Genomic DNA, 15,000 nt, shown 5'->3' with positions numbered 1-15,000 from the left:
AGTACTAAAACCAATCAAAATACTAAAATACTTAAATGAGAATTTGTGGGGCTAATTTTTCAATTTTTAAATATTTTGATTGAGTTTTATATATTTAAGTTAATGAATAAAACACACCCAATATTTATAAAAGGGAAGGAGAGTGTAAGAGACGGCACAAGTATGCAGACATTTCCACTTGACGTAGACTTTATCCTCTTTGATCACTTTCCCAATTAAGGAGGTCCAGGTCAAAGATAATGCATCAATCTGAGCTGATTTCAGTGGCTCGATACTTATTTGCTTAATCGAAATCTCGGATTCGAGTTATTGTAAATGTAAAAAAATTAATGCCGGGAGAATTTTACTTTTTAGTGGATCGACCCGACTAGATTAGTCGGAGTACAATTAGACTTCAAAATATTAGGGTTCACACAAAAAAAATCCAAGCGTGTAAATACAGTAACACACATATTTATTTGTTAATTAAAAAATTAAATTAGATACTTATTATGGCACTTTTTGTGTCCTTTTTTAATTTATTTATGCAATGGAATGCAACATGAATTTGCTTTGCTTATTCCACAAAGGACAACACGAGTACACCAACCAGTCATCGGATTTCGGATTTGGATCTAAATCATGCACCCTTTGCTTTTCGAAATAAAAAAAAATTTACAATGGAAGTGCTCAAGGGGCGTTTTCCAAACTACTCTAATATCTATACAGTTTTATGTGAATGAAAAACATATATCTATATTTATATAAAAGTATGCTAATTTTTAATTTTTCAAAAATACCTTTTTACTCTCGAGAATTTTCGTCGTACCTTTTCGACTCGTGACTTTTGGTTGCACATTTTCACTACATATATAAATCGGTTCTCTCTATTTATTGCTCATTTTCAATTCTTTATTATATCGCATCTCTCTCAACCAAGTTAGCCCTACATCACATGAATGTTTATTATATTGCTATTTTATAGCATTTTATAGTTTCAAAATTTCGTCGCACCATATGTTCGTTTTCAACTTCTATTGCCCTAATAGGTTCATACATTATTTGTCTCATTGCTATGAATAATGTGATTGTTTTCAAAATTTTATGTTTTCCCAATTTTTATTCAAAAAATACACAAATATCTTTCTAGACTTAGCTTGATTGAGTGATCAGCTCAAACTGATGACAATTGGTTCATCTCCGTAAACTGAATTTCGGACGGGTAGGTGGAGACTGTTTGTGTAATTTGTCTTCCCTTTTGTATGCATGCTACGCACATCATATATATGTTTCATGTTATGTTAATTATCGTATTCATCGGCTATACGGAAATTGCATTTGCATTTGATTATTTATTTAGCTTTTTTTTTTTGTCTATAAAAAGATCATTCATAAATTAAGCATAAGTAGAGTCAACAATGAGGCGGGCCTTATCAAGCCCCCACCGAAGCCATGAGTCTTTTAGCTTGGAACTGTCAAGGAATGGGGGGAGAACTAACAGTTCGAGCACTACGTCTCTTCGTTCGAAAGCACCGCCCTAGTATGATTTTCCTTTCTGAAACAATATCAAGCTCCAGGCACTGCATCAAGATAGCACAACAATGTAATCTCGACGGTATCTTCACGGTCGAATCCTCAAATACAACAGGAGGCCTCTGCTTACTCTGGAACACTAAATTGAAGGTAACTATCCTAAAATCTTATCCTTATTATATTCATGCTATCATTGATCATCATGTCTTACCTGCCCCTTGGACACTCACAATAGTTTATGGGCCCCCTTATATGCATGCAAAACCGATTTTCTAGGCTGAACTTGCTTATATTGCAAAAGATATTGACAAACATTGGCTGATTGTGGGCAATTTTAATGAAATATGTTCTGAAATGGATAAATTAGGCGGCCGTAATTATGCCTCTTCTTCTCGCTCATTCCTTGATACATTTCTTAATTAGTCGGGTTGGACAGATTTGGGCTACATGGGTAATCCTTTCACTTGGCGCAATAAGAGAGTAGTCTAGCTTCCATCAAAAAACACTTAGATAGAGCAATTACAAATGATGAATGGAGAATTGTATTCCCAAGAATAGGAGTTTTCCACCTCCCTCAAATTCGATCTGATCATAATCCAATTCTCCTAAAACTTTGGATGGAATCATCAATCAAACCTAAACCCTTTCGTTTTAAGGAAGCCTGGACTAGAGATAAGTCTAGTAAGGATGTAGTTAGAAATGTTTGGAATAAAATAGCGATAGGTTCCAACGCTTACCAACTCTCTTCAAAAATTAGAACAGTCAAAAAAGATCTTAGGAAATAGAACAAAGAAGAGTTCGGGTATTGCGACACTAACATTGCAGGAATCATGGAGAAACTTAAAGAAATCCAAGCGAAGCATCCCACACCCCAAACCAAGGAGTAAGAAGAAAGACTCATTGCAGATCTTGAAGAAAACCTTATGAGAAAAGATCTTATATGGCGCCAGAAGTCCAGGGAGCTATGGCTGAAAGACGGAGACAAAAATACTAAATTTTTTCACCTCTCAACTGTCATCCGACGAAGATCAAATCATATAGTAGCCATCAAAGATGACAATGGGGAATGGATATGCAACTATTTCCTTAGGAACTTCCAAGATCTATTCAACACTTCCTTCCCAGTCATACCAGACGATATGAAGGTCCTGATCAATCCCACCATCACAGAAACTGATAATGAAAGGCTAACCCAAATCCCGAATGACAATGAAATTTTGATGGCCTTAAATTCAATCCCAAGCCTCAAAGCATCAGGCCCAGATGGAGTTCCTTCACTGTTCTATAAACATTATAGAGAAACAGTAAAGCCACTACTTCTCTCTGCTACTAAGAGTTTCTTCATCTCAGGCTTTATACTCAAAGAATGGAACAACACTTTCATTTGTCTCATACCAAAATGCCAAGGAGCCTCCACATTTAAAGACTTCTGACCAATCAACTTATGCAATATTTGCTACAAGGTCATCTCAAAAATCATTACAAACAGACTCAAACCACTGCTCGACAAGATCATCTCCCCTAACTAAACCTCTTTTATAGAAGGTAGATGGATAAATGAGAATGGCCTTCTTGCGCAAGAAATACTACATACGATGAAGAAAACAAAAGCGCGAAGAGGATGGATCGGGATGAAAATTGATTTCACGAATGCTTTTGATAAGTTAGAATGGAGCTTTGTCATCAAGGTCATGGAAAAGCTAGGCTTCCATTCAACCTTCATATCCTAGATCTACCAATGTATCTCCACATCTGATAAGGGCATATTATACTCATATTTTATTGTGCAATTCATGTTAAATTATTATTAATTTTATAGAAATTATAAGAAGTTGGTGCTTAATTATGTGTAATTTGATATTGTAGGTCTTTGAGGATTTAGATGGAATTACGAGCAATATTGAGGAGTTTTGCGCAATTTGGAGCCACCCTATATCTTTAGGAAATGGATATAAATACTCCTTATAACAAGATTAGGAAACCCTGGGAGGAGCCATCTTTCACCATTCTTTTAACCTAGAGAGTTTTTGGAGAGAGTTTTGTCTGAAACCATCACCTGGATCAATTGATTGGAAGCAAAGCATTGTGAAAAAGACTATTCCTTGAAGGAATTGTTGGGTTTTTGTTTTAGGATTCAATATTTTAAGTCTACTGTTGAATATGAATTCTATTGCAATGGCTCCTTTGAATTATAATTGTGTTTTCAATTCCATGATGTTCTAAGCTTCTCTTGTGGGAATATGATGAAACCCTATGTAGCTAATATTAATCTATATAACATGATGACAATCTGATTAGTGAAACTAGGGTGGATTCTGTTTTTCCCACTTTCAATTGATATATTTTCATACAATTCTCTTTTTGCTCTTTGTGACGATTTAGGTTAGTTAGTAGTTAATTAGTTAATTCTCTCAATTTGATTGCCTAGATAATAATAGAATCTAATATAGGTTTAGTACTTAATTAATTCTCGTGGGATTGACACTCTATTCATCACTATATTACTTGATCAGACCCAGTGCACTTGCTGGTAGAATTCGCGCTTATCTTTATATATATTCACAGCGGATCAAGTTTTTGGCGCCGTTGCTAGGGAATTAACTTAATATTAGACCACCTTTAGTTCTATTGTTAATTTAAGTGCATTTTACTGTGTGTTTGTTTCTTGTTTTCTTTGCCGGTATTCTATGCGCAGGAGTAGAAGCTCTGAACTTCTACCATTAGATCCTGAGATAGAGCGCACCTTGCGCCAGTTGAGAAGAGATAACAGAAGAAGGGAAGAATTGCAGGCAATTGAGATGGTAGATTATGACATCAACCGCCAGATACAAGGTGCTACCATAGCACTTCGAGACTATGCAGTACCTACTATTATGGGTTCTGCGATTAGAATGCCCACTATTCCGGCTAATAACTTTGAATTGAAGCCGGTACCCATGCAGATGGTTCAATCAAATCAGTTTGGAGGATATCCCAACGAGAGTCCTGATGAGCATATTGCAGGATTCCTCCAATACTGTAATACGGTAAAGATGAATAATGTCACTGATGATGTTATTAGATTACAACTTTTTCCTTTCTCACTTAGGGATAAAGCGAGAGCCTGGTTCAATTCATTGTCACAAGAGTCCATCACCACTTGGGCCGACCTCTCATCTAAGTTTCTTAGGAGATTTTTCCCACCAGCTAAGACTGCAAGATTGAGGAACGAAATCACTAAGTTCACCAAGTTCAGTGGTGAATCACTTTATGAGGCGTGGGAGAGATTCAAGGAGGCAATCAAAAAGTGCCCACATCACGAATTGCTAGATAATCTCCTAATTGAGGTCTTCTATCTTAGCCTAGATGAGACATTGAGGTCTCTAGTATATGTTGCAGCTGAAGGCGCACTGATGGATAAGAATTATGATGAAGCAAGTGCTTTGATAGAAGATATGGCCTCCAGTACACATAATTGGCAGAATGAGAGAAGCAAATAAGGAGTAGCATTAGTCAATGACATGGACACTATTGCTAATTTGACAGCTCAGATTTCAGCTCTCACTTCCCAAATAAGTAAACTCACCTCAGCACATTCTTTTAATACTAATCAGGTTGCTTTTTGTGAGTTATGTTCAAGACCACATTCGACTCTTGAATGCATGTCTGGAAATCCCTCAGCTTCACCCAATGGAGAGCAAGTGAACTTTGTCAACAACTTCCAACGGGGTAATCAAGGATCTTATTCGAACACTTACAATTCAGGGTGGCATAATCATCCTAATTTCTCATGGAGGAATGAGAATAATTCACTTAAACCGCCACCTAGATTTCAGAAGTAAGGCCCAGCTCATAATGCTCCACCTCAGCAGAATCAGTCTAGAATGGAAGAGCCCATGTTGAGCTATATGCAAAAGACCGACACCATGCTACAGAATCAACAAGCCACTATTCGAAACCTAGAGGGTCAGATTAGTCAGATTTCTCAACAGTTGAGTAATAGACTATCAGAGTCTTTACCTAGCAACACTGAGGAGAATCCCAAGGGTGTCAATTCTATAATGTTGAGGAGTAGCAATGAATTGGACATAGTCAACAGAAAAGCTCAAACCCAGGAGGAGAGTCCAGAAAAAGAAAAAGGTAAGTAAAAGGTGGAGGAACCAAGGCAAAAGTCACAAGAGGTGAAACCGTATGTTCCTACTGTCCCTTTTCCAAGAAGATTGAAGCAATAACAGCTGGACGCCCAATTTGCTAAATTCTTGGATGTCTTTAAAAAGCTGCAAATCAACATTCCATTTGCAGAAGCACTCCAGCAGATGCCTTCATATGCCAGATTCATGAAGGATCTGCTCACTAAAAAGAGGAAAATTGATGGAAGTGAGCCTGTGATGCTTACAGATGAGTGTTCTATGATTCTCCAGAAGGACTTGCCTAACTTACCACGCAAAAAAAGAGATCAGGGGAGTTTCACTGTCCCTTGCACTATAGGGAATTTCCATTTTGAAAAAGTTCTTATCAATTCGGGTGCAAGTATAAATTTAATGCCTCTATCTACTTTTAGGAAACTTGGACTTGGAGAATGCAAGGAAACTCATGTTACTTTGTAACTTGCTGACTGGAGTATCAAATATCCAAAGGGTATTGTCGAGAATGTCCTGGTGAAGGTAGACAAATTCATATTTCTAGTCGATTTCGTAGTCCTAGAGATGGAGGAGGACATAGAGGTGCTCATGATCCTTGGCAGACCGTTTCTTGCGACAGGTAAAGCATTAATAGATGTGGAACAAGGTAAGCTCACTTTAAGAGTTATGGATGAACAAATAACTTTTAATGTTTATGATGTCATAAAGAAATTTGATGATGGCAAATCCTGTTACACCATTGATATTATTGATGAGCTTATCTCTGAGTCTGTGGAGGAGAAAGCAGGTGTGGATACAATGGAATCAGTCCTTAGGGATCTAGATTATTGGAGTGATGATGATGAGCCCAAGGAAGAATATGTGAAGAAGGTGTCAGAAATCAAGGCTCGCTACTATGAGGAGCTGGGCACTAGTGCGACAAAACCAGTGACATCTTTGACACAGTCCCCGATGCTAAAACTTAAACCCTTGCCTAGCCATTTAAAATATGCCTATCTTGGAATAGATGATATATTGCCAATAATTATCTCTTCTTCCTTGATAGGTGATCAGGAGCAACAGCTCCTAAGCGTGCTGAGAGAGCACAAAGAGGCAATAGGATGGACTATTGCAGATATCAAAGGGATCAGCCCTCTGATTTGCACTCACAGGATACTATTGGAAGCTGAGTGCAAACTCACAGTGCAACCACAGAGACGACTTAACCCATCTCTCAAAGAGGTAGTGAAGAAAAAAGTGCTTAAACTGTTGGATGCATGTATTATCTATCCTATCTTAGATAGTAAATGGGTTAGTCTTGTTCAAGTAGTGCTTAAAAAGGGTGGTATGACTATGGTTAAGAATGAGGTGAATGAATTAATCCCGACTCGTACTGTGACTGGGTGGAGAGTTTGTATAGATTACATGAAACTAAATGATGCTACCTGTAAAGATCATTTCCCCCTCCCCTTCATTGATCAAATGCTAGAAAAACTTGCAGGGCATGATTATTATTATTTTCTAGATGGTTATTCAGGCTACAATCAGATTCATATAATAGCTGAAGACCAAGAGAAAACCACATTTACTTGTCCCTATGGCACTTTTGCCTTTAGGAGAATGCCCTTCGGTCTTTGTAATGCACCTACCACTTTCCAGAGGTGCATGATATCTATATTTTCCGACATGTTAGAGAATTTTATTGAAATATTTATGGATGACTTCTCTGTTTTTGGGAAGTCATTTGAATCATGTCTGACAAATTTAGGTTGTGTGCTTAAAAGATGTAAGGAGATTAATCTGCTTCTGAACTGGGAGAAACGCCATTTTATGGTAAGAGAAGGAATAGTCTTAGGTCACAAGGTGTCAAAGAAAGGGATTGAAGTTGATCGAGCAAAAGTGGAGATAATAGAGAAGTTGCCACCACCCACTTCAGCAAAAGAAATCAGGAGCTTCTTAGGACATGCTGGCTTCTACAGGAGATTTATCAGGGACTTTTCTAAAATTTCTAGACCTCTTTGTAATTTACTTGAAAAAGATTCTACTTTTGTTTTTTTATGATAGTTGTTTGCGGGCATTCAATTTATTGAAGGAGAAGCTCACTTTTGCACCAGTGATCGTTGCACCTGATTGGGAGCTTCCGTTTGAGCTGATGTGTGATACTAGCGACTATGCTGTAGGAGCAATACTAGGGCAAAAGAGAGGTAAGTTATTTCATGTAATATACTAAGCTAGTAGAACTTTGAATGAGGCCCAGAGGAACTATACCACAATTGAAAAAGAGCTTTTAGCAATCATATTTGCATGTGATAGGTTCCGACCTTATTTGATAGGTTCTAAGATCATAGTATACACAGATCACGCTGCCCTAAAATATTTGTTTGCTAAAGTTGATGCTAAACCTAGGCTAATTTGCTGGATTCTACTACTACAAGAATTTGACTTGGAAATTAGAGATAAAAAGGGAACTGAAAATGTAGTGGCTGATCATTTATCCCGTTTGGAATCTGATTGTTTAGATCCACCCATTAATGAAAAGTTCCCTGATGAACAATTGCATGCAGTAAAAATCCAAGGATTACCCTGGTATGCTGATATAATCAATTACCTGGTCAGCAAAATCACACCATATGGTTTGTCATTTCAATAGAAAAAGAAATTTTTGCATGATGTGAAATACTATTTTTGGGACGAACCATATCTGTTTAAATGTTGTGCGGACCAAGTAATTAGACATTGTGTGCTTGAAACTGAAAAGTTTAGCATAATACAGCACTATCATTCTAAAGAAGCAGGAGGCCACTTTGGTGTGGAAAGAACTGCAGCTAAGATCTTATCTTGTCGATTTTATTGGCCTAGAGTATTTTATAATTGCAGGAATTACATTATGTCTTGTGCTCAATGCCAAATGACTAGCAATATTTCTAGGAGACATGAATTACCACAAAAAAGCATTCTTGTAATTGAGCTTTTTGATGTGTGGGGAATAAACTTTATGGGTCCTTTTCCCTCTTCTTTTTCAAATAAATATATTCTTGTGGCTGTTGATTATGTTTCAAAATGGGTAGAAGCAGTTGCTCTACAAACTAATGACGCCAGAGTTGTAATCAGATTTTTAAAAAAGAATATCTTTTCAAGATTTGGGGTACCTAGAGCCATTATAAGTGATGGTGGATTGCATTTTTGCAATCGGCAGTTTGAAAAATTATTATCAAAATATGGAGTTACACATAAAATTGCCACTCCTTATCATCCACAGACTTGTGGACAGGTTGAGGTGTCAATAGGAAAATAAAGCGTATCTTAGAGAAAACAGTCAATGCATCTAGGAAAGATTGGTCTTTAAAACTTGATGATGCATTGTGGGCTTACATGACAGCTTTCAAAACCCCTATAGGAATGTCCCCATACAAGATCATCTATGGTAAATCATGTCACCTACCAGTAGAGCTTGAGCACAAAGCATACTGGGCCATAAAATACCTTAACTTTGATTTACAAGCTGCAGGTGAAAAGAGGTTACTCCAATTGAATCAGATGGCTAAGATGAGAGAGGAAGCATATGAAAATGCTAGGATAGACAAGGAGCAAGTCAAGCGTTGGCATGATAGGAACATCCTAAAGCGAGAGTTTTTACCTGTTCAGAAAGTCCTATTATACTACTCTCGGCTGAAGTTGTTCCCAGGTAAGTTAAAATCTCGATGGTTTGGACCATTTGTTATTTTTAATGTTTTTCCATATGGTGCAGTTGGGCTGAAGTCAGAAGACGACCGCACTTTTAAAGTAAACGATCATCTTCTCAAGCATTACTTTGAAGGGGAAAACATTGATGGTGTTGCCACTATGGTGGATCTAGCAAATCCGGTTGAAGAACTGGAAAAGTCGAACTAGCGACTATAAACTAAGCGCTTCATGGGAGGCAACCCATGTCTGAGAGCTAAAGTCCCTATTGGCTCTCAATTCTTTTGCTTCATTTGTTTTATTTTGCTTTGCCACTGGTTTGTACTTTATCAAGCACCCACTCATTGGGTAGACTTGGGATATTTGCTTTTTAAATGTTTTAGTTAAGATGGATTATCTGCTATTTTTGTTCTTTTTGTTGTTTTCTTTTTGTTTTTGAAGCCAGGGTGGATAATAACTGCTGACTCTCTCTATTGCTATACCGGTTGGAACTCCAATTGTTTCAGCTTAATTTTTCAAAACCAGGAAAGTACTAGTATCTCTTTTTCTCTTATGTTCTTTATTTTGATTTTCGTTTTACTGGAGCTATATTAGGAACAATGAGGACACTGTTTAATCTACGTATGGGGAAGAGAGATACTAAATAGATGGAGTATAAAATTGAGTATAGTGTTGATATCTGAATTCTATAATAGCATTTATTACTCATGACATCTGATTCCCGTCTTTGTTGATAAATGGTTATACTTCCCTGTCACCTTGAACTATAATTGTCGTAAAGTTATCTGGCAATTGTTAGGCCAAATATTTTGAATTTTTTTTTATTGAAATCTAGAGATTGTACAACAAATACTGTTGATAGCATTTGTTTAGGAATTGTTTGAAAAATTGACTCACTTAGGCTCCCTAATCACCACTGTTGTGATTTTTGTACTTAGTTAAAATTAATTAGTCAAATCTTTAAAAATCATATTTACCTAGTTTTTAGCCCTAGAGTTTGAAGTTTAAGAGTTGGTCAAGTCCTTAAGTGAAAAATAAACAGGTCTACCTCTAGGCTAAGTTAGTTAGTATATCATCTTTTTAATTGTTCTAATAGCACTATAACATTTAGTGAAAGAGGTAGAAGAAGCTTTGTACTTAGTGATTCCTATAAAAGAAGTCTGAAAAGTATTAGTGAACATTCAAAAAAAAAAGAGCAAGCATAGGCTTTACTCCAATGACTCAAGAATTGAGTTATGAGTATCCTAACTTGAATGTTAGAGTGAGGAAGAGTTCGTAGGGGTCCCTTTAAAACCCGATCACTTGGGTGATGAGCCTGGGATGTGCCAACTCAATGAACTCACTATAACGAGAATGGCGGAAAGGCACAAGTTCAAACAAAAATTGGACATGAAAAAAAAATTTGCTTGAGAAACAGAAAGGAAAAAATTGAATGCAAAAACAAAAAAAAAAGAATTAGGACTTGTAATAAAAAGGAAGAAAACCTAGGGACGAAGCAAATACCATATGCTTTCACTGCCTTGTTGATTTGCTTAGAGGGATAATTAGAGGGATCATATGCCTGCTAATAACTGTGAAGTTTAAATGTGTATTTTTCCTTTTAGGACTGAGTATTTACTTTTGAAATAGAGCTCTTAGGCTAAACGCTTGGATTAAAATTTGCTTTCTGTAGATTAGCTGGTTAATTTCAACTATAGTACTCTGATCACATGTTTCCAGTTTGGTTTGAGCAGTGGGCACCACAAAATAGCGAGTCATAAATTGTGAGATATCAAATGCTTGAACCAGTGAATATGAAAATTTGTACTCTGTATGATAGATTTCTTTCCTTGGCCTTATTTATTTTGCTTGAGGACAAGCAAAAGTTCAAGTGTGGGGAAGTTGATAAGGGCATATTATACTCATATTTTATTGTGCAATTCATGTTAAATTATTATTAATTTTATAGAAATTATAAGAAGTTGGTGCTTAATTATGTGTAATTTGATATTGTAGGTCTTTGAGGATTTAGATGGAATTACGAGCAATATTGAGGAGTTTTGCGCAATTTGGAGTCAGCCTATATCTTTAGGAAATTTTTTTTTTGTTTTGGATATAAATACTCGTTATAACAAGATTAGAAAACCCTGGGAGGAGCCATCTTTCACCATTCTTTTAACCTAGAGAGTTTTTGGAGAGAGTCTTATTTGAAACCGTCACCTGGATCAATTGATTGGAAGCAAAGCATTGTGGAAGAGACTATTCCTAGAAGGAATTGTTGGGTTTATGTTTTAGGATTCTGTTGAATATGAATTTTATTACAATGACTCATTTGAATTATAATTGTGTTTTCAATTCCATGATGTTCTAAGCTTCTCTTGTGGGAATATGATGAAACCCTATGTAGCTAATATGATGATTGTAGCCATGTTATAGGATTAATAGATGTGTGAATGATTCATGATTGCAATTCATATAATTTCAATTTTAATTCTTAATTGGTTATAATTGTTAGAAACACTATTGATACAGGAGTTGATATAGGGTTTGTTAGGAATTCTTGATTAGACTAATTAGTTAAATGCGGGAGCTGAGGGAATTAGTTTAATTAGAGTTTATCCAGGGATTAATGTAATGTTTCTAGTTAGTTATTCGTTAAGACATTAGGGATAATTAATTTAGGGCATTAGGCAATCATAGCACTGGAAGGTGTATGATTGTAATTTAGAGTCCACCATTAATTAGAGATGCGGGAGCTGATTAATTAATTAGGGATTTAAGACTTTAATTTTAAAGACTTGATAAACTCACTTGAATGACCACATAGCTATTACTCTATATAACATGATGGCAATCTGATTAGTGAAACTAGGGTGGATTCTGTTTTTCCCACTTTCAATTGATATATTTTCATACAATTCTCTTTTTGCTCTTTGTGACGATTTAGGTTAGTTAGTAGTTAATTAGTTAATTCTCTCAATTTGATTGCCTAGATAATAATAGAATCTAATATAGGTTTAGTACTTAATTAATCCTCATGGGATCGACACTCTATTCATCACTATATTACTTGATCAGACCCAGTGCACTTACTGGTAGAATTCGCGCTTATCTTTATATATATTCACAGCGGATCAACATCTACCTTCTCTATCTTACTCAACGGCTCGCCCCACGAACACTTCTCGCCATCCAGAGGTATAAGACAAAGAGACCCTATTTCACCATATTTATTTGTAATATCAATGGAAATATTGTCCCGACTCCTCTATAGGGCTTAAGCCAACAGAGACATCAGGGGCATCCAGATAAGCAGGGATGGACCACAAATCTCACATCTAATGTTTGCAGATGACCTCCTAATACTCTTCAAAGTGATAGAAGCAAACATCAAAAATGTGAAAAGCATATTAGACAAATTCTGCTCTTGGTCAGGACAAGAAGTAAATTGCCCCAAATCAGGTCTATTCTTCTCTAAGAATACATCGGCAGACACCAGAAGGAATACAAAAGCCATCCTTGGCATGAGGAAACTAAAGCAAGATGTCAAATACTTGGGAAATCCACTGTTCATCAAAAGAAAAAGAAATGAATCCTTCCAATTTCTTATTGACAAAATAAAAGGCAAACTTGCTTCAGGGAAAGTGAAAGCACTCTCCTGAGTGGGTAGAGCAACTCTGATCAATTCAGTCATCAACAATACCTTAATCTACACCATGTCACTTTTTCGATTACCGAAATCCACATTAAGCTCCATTGACAAAGTGATTAGGAGATTCTGGTGAGGCACATCAAAGGAAGAAGGGAATTACTACGCACCAAAGAATTGGGAGTCCATTTGCCAACAAAAAACAGAAGGAGGACTAGGTTTCACAAGAGCAGAAGACTCAAACAAGGCAATGCTCTCCAAAACCGCCTAGGCACTAACGAAAGAAAACAATAGCCTCACTGGTAGGGTAGTAAAGGCAAAATATGGTAATTTCCTAAACTCTTTCAACCGCAGCTCCCCATCGCCAATATGGAAAGGTCTTCAGTGGCACAAGGACACTATCCAGGTAAGTACATGCTTCTCCGTATATAATGGTGCATCCATTTCAGCATGGCTCGACCCTTTGATCCCAGGTATGCATGATCAAAAACCCTCCCCAAAATTAAATGTAATCCCGAATCTGAAGCTCCAGGTACGTGATCTAATGCTATTCTACCAAAAAAGATCAAACGTTCCACTATTCACTAACCTCTTTGAGCAAGATACCGTGGAGAACATTCTCAAAATTCACCTGGCCCAAGAAGACTACGAAGACTCTACAGTATGGACTCCGAACTCGTCAAGGAAGCACTCGGTCAAATCTTTCTACTTATTAGATCAAAAGCACAGATTCCATAATAATAATGGAATTGCGTGAAAATCTATTTGGAATCTGAAAATCCATGAACGTTTCAAACTCCATCTTTAGAGAATTACTAGTAAATGCCTCCCGTAGTTTAGCAAAGAGCACACCCCGTGTCCTCTTTGTCAAACCAGTTTCGATAATTTAGATCATCTCTACGATGATTGTATCTATTATCGTGTAGCTTGGAAGGAATCACCATGGGATATTCAGACAAGCACTATACTGAATTCATCTGTTAAGGACTTGATTAATGTCATTGCCTGCCCACTACACACATTGATAGTAAACATTGCGGATAAGGCTAAATTTTCTTTATATGCAGCAATCATTCTCTATCAGTTATGGAACTCACGTAATGATGTCGTACATGTAGGGAAACCGGGAGATCTCCACCAAACCATCAAGAGAATCAAAAGCTGCTACAGGGAGAACATCAGAAGAGGACAAAACGCAGAAAACCGAGAAGGAAACCCATCCACACTGCCCTTGTAACTCAATCCAACGCAAGAACCCACAGGGCCTGAATGGAGTATCATCAGCACATATGCATCATGGAGTTATAACAACTCATGCCTTTCAGGAATTCTACAACATCCGCATAGTCCTCCAACACTTTCAGGTTCAAGATCTCCCACAAGGACACCACTTCAAGTATAGGCTCAAGCAACACTCCTTGCATGCTCAGTAGCTGCAGAAAGAGGATTCACAAAGATCTGGTTACGTTGTGATGCCCTAATATTAGTTGATGCCATTTTGCACCCACAAAAGTCAGAGTGGGAGATTAGGGCATAATTACGGATATTATCTCTACTCTTAGTTGCTTTATGGATTGGATGTGTTCTTGGATTCCCAGATCGGATAATGCCCTGGCTCATGACCTGGGCCAATTCGGCTCAGCATCAAATTTTAACTCTCTTTGTATTTTCCAGGGATACCCGAACCTGGGTAACTTTGTAACAACGACTTCGTATTAACCATTAATGATATGAATTATTCAGCTAAAAAAAAAAAGTAGAGTCAACTACAAACCGAGGAATTTTAATCCCCATAGCATCCTGAAAGAGAGGAAGAGACCTAAAAAGCTACGGAAAGAATGAAAGATAGTTATCGGGGCAGCATGGCCTCCACCCTGATATTATTTAGATTGGTATGCCCGATGCATTAATTGCTTTCATATTGCTTATGACATATTGCATTTTGACGGAAGAGTGTAGGTTTTAAATTTTATAACATTGGTAGATGATTATATCATGTTTTGATTTATATATGTGACATAAAGTTTGATCAAACACAGTGGAGATTTATTATAGGAATCCCGTTTGGATAAATGAATG

The 15,000-nt window shown here is 36.9% G+C and overlaps 1 non-coding gene across 1 annotated transcript; it reads right to left on the bottom strand.

Moving 5' to 3' along the window:
• Nucleotides 1-4,709: 4,709 nt before the first annotated feature.
• Nucleotides 4,710-4,816, bottom strand: LOC116189676. Its single transcript, XR_004152448.1, has one exon. It is a non-coding gene; the product is annotated as a small nucleolar RNA R71 (small nucleolar RNA).
• Nucleotides 4,817-15,000: the final 10,184 nt, after the last annotated feature.

Source organism: Punica granatum, chromosome 8 (assembly GCF_007655135.1).
Source record: "Punica granatum isolate Tunisia-2019 chromosome 8, ASM765513v2, whole genome shotgun sequence".
NCBI classification, from domain to species: domain Eukaryota; kingdom Viridiplantae; phylum Streptophyta; class Magnoliopsida; order Myrtales; family Lythraceae; genus Punica; species Punica granatum.
Note: the sequence above shows the minus strand (reverse complement) of the source record. Positions and strands in the feature narration are given on the sequence as shown.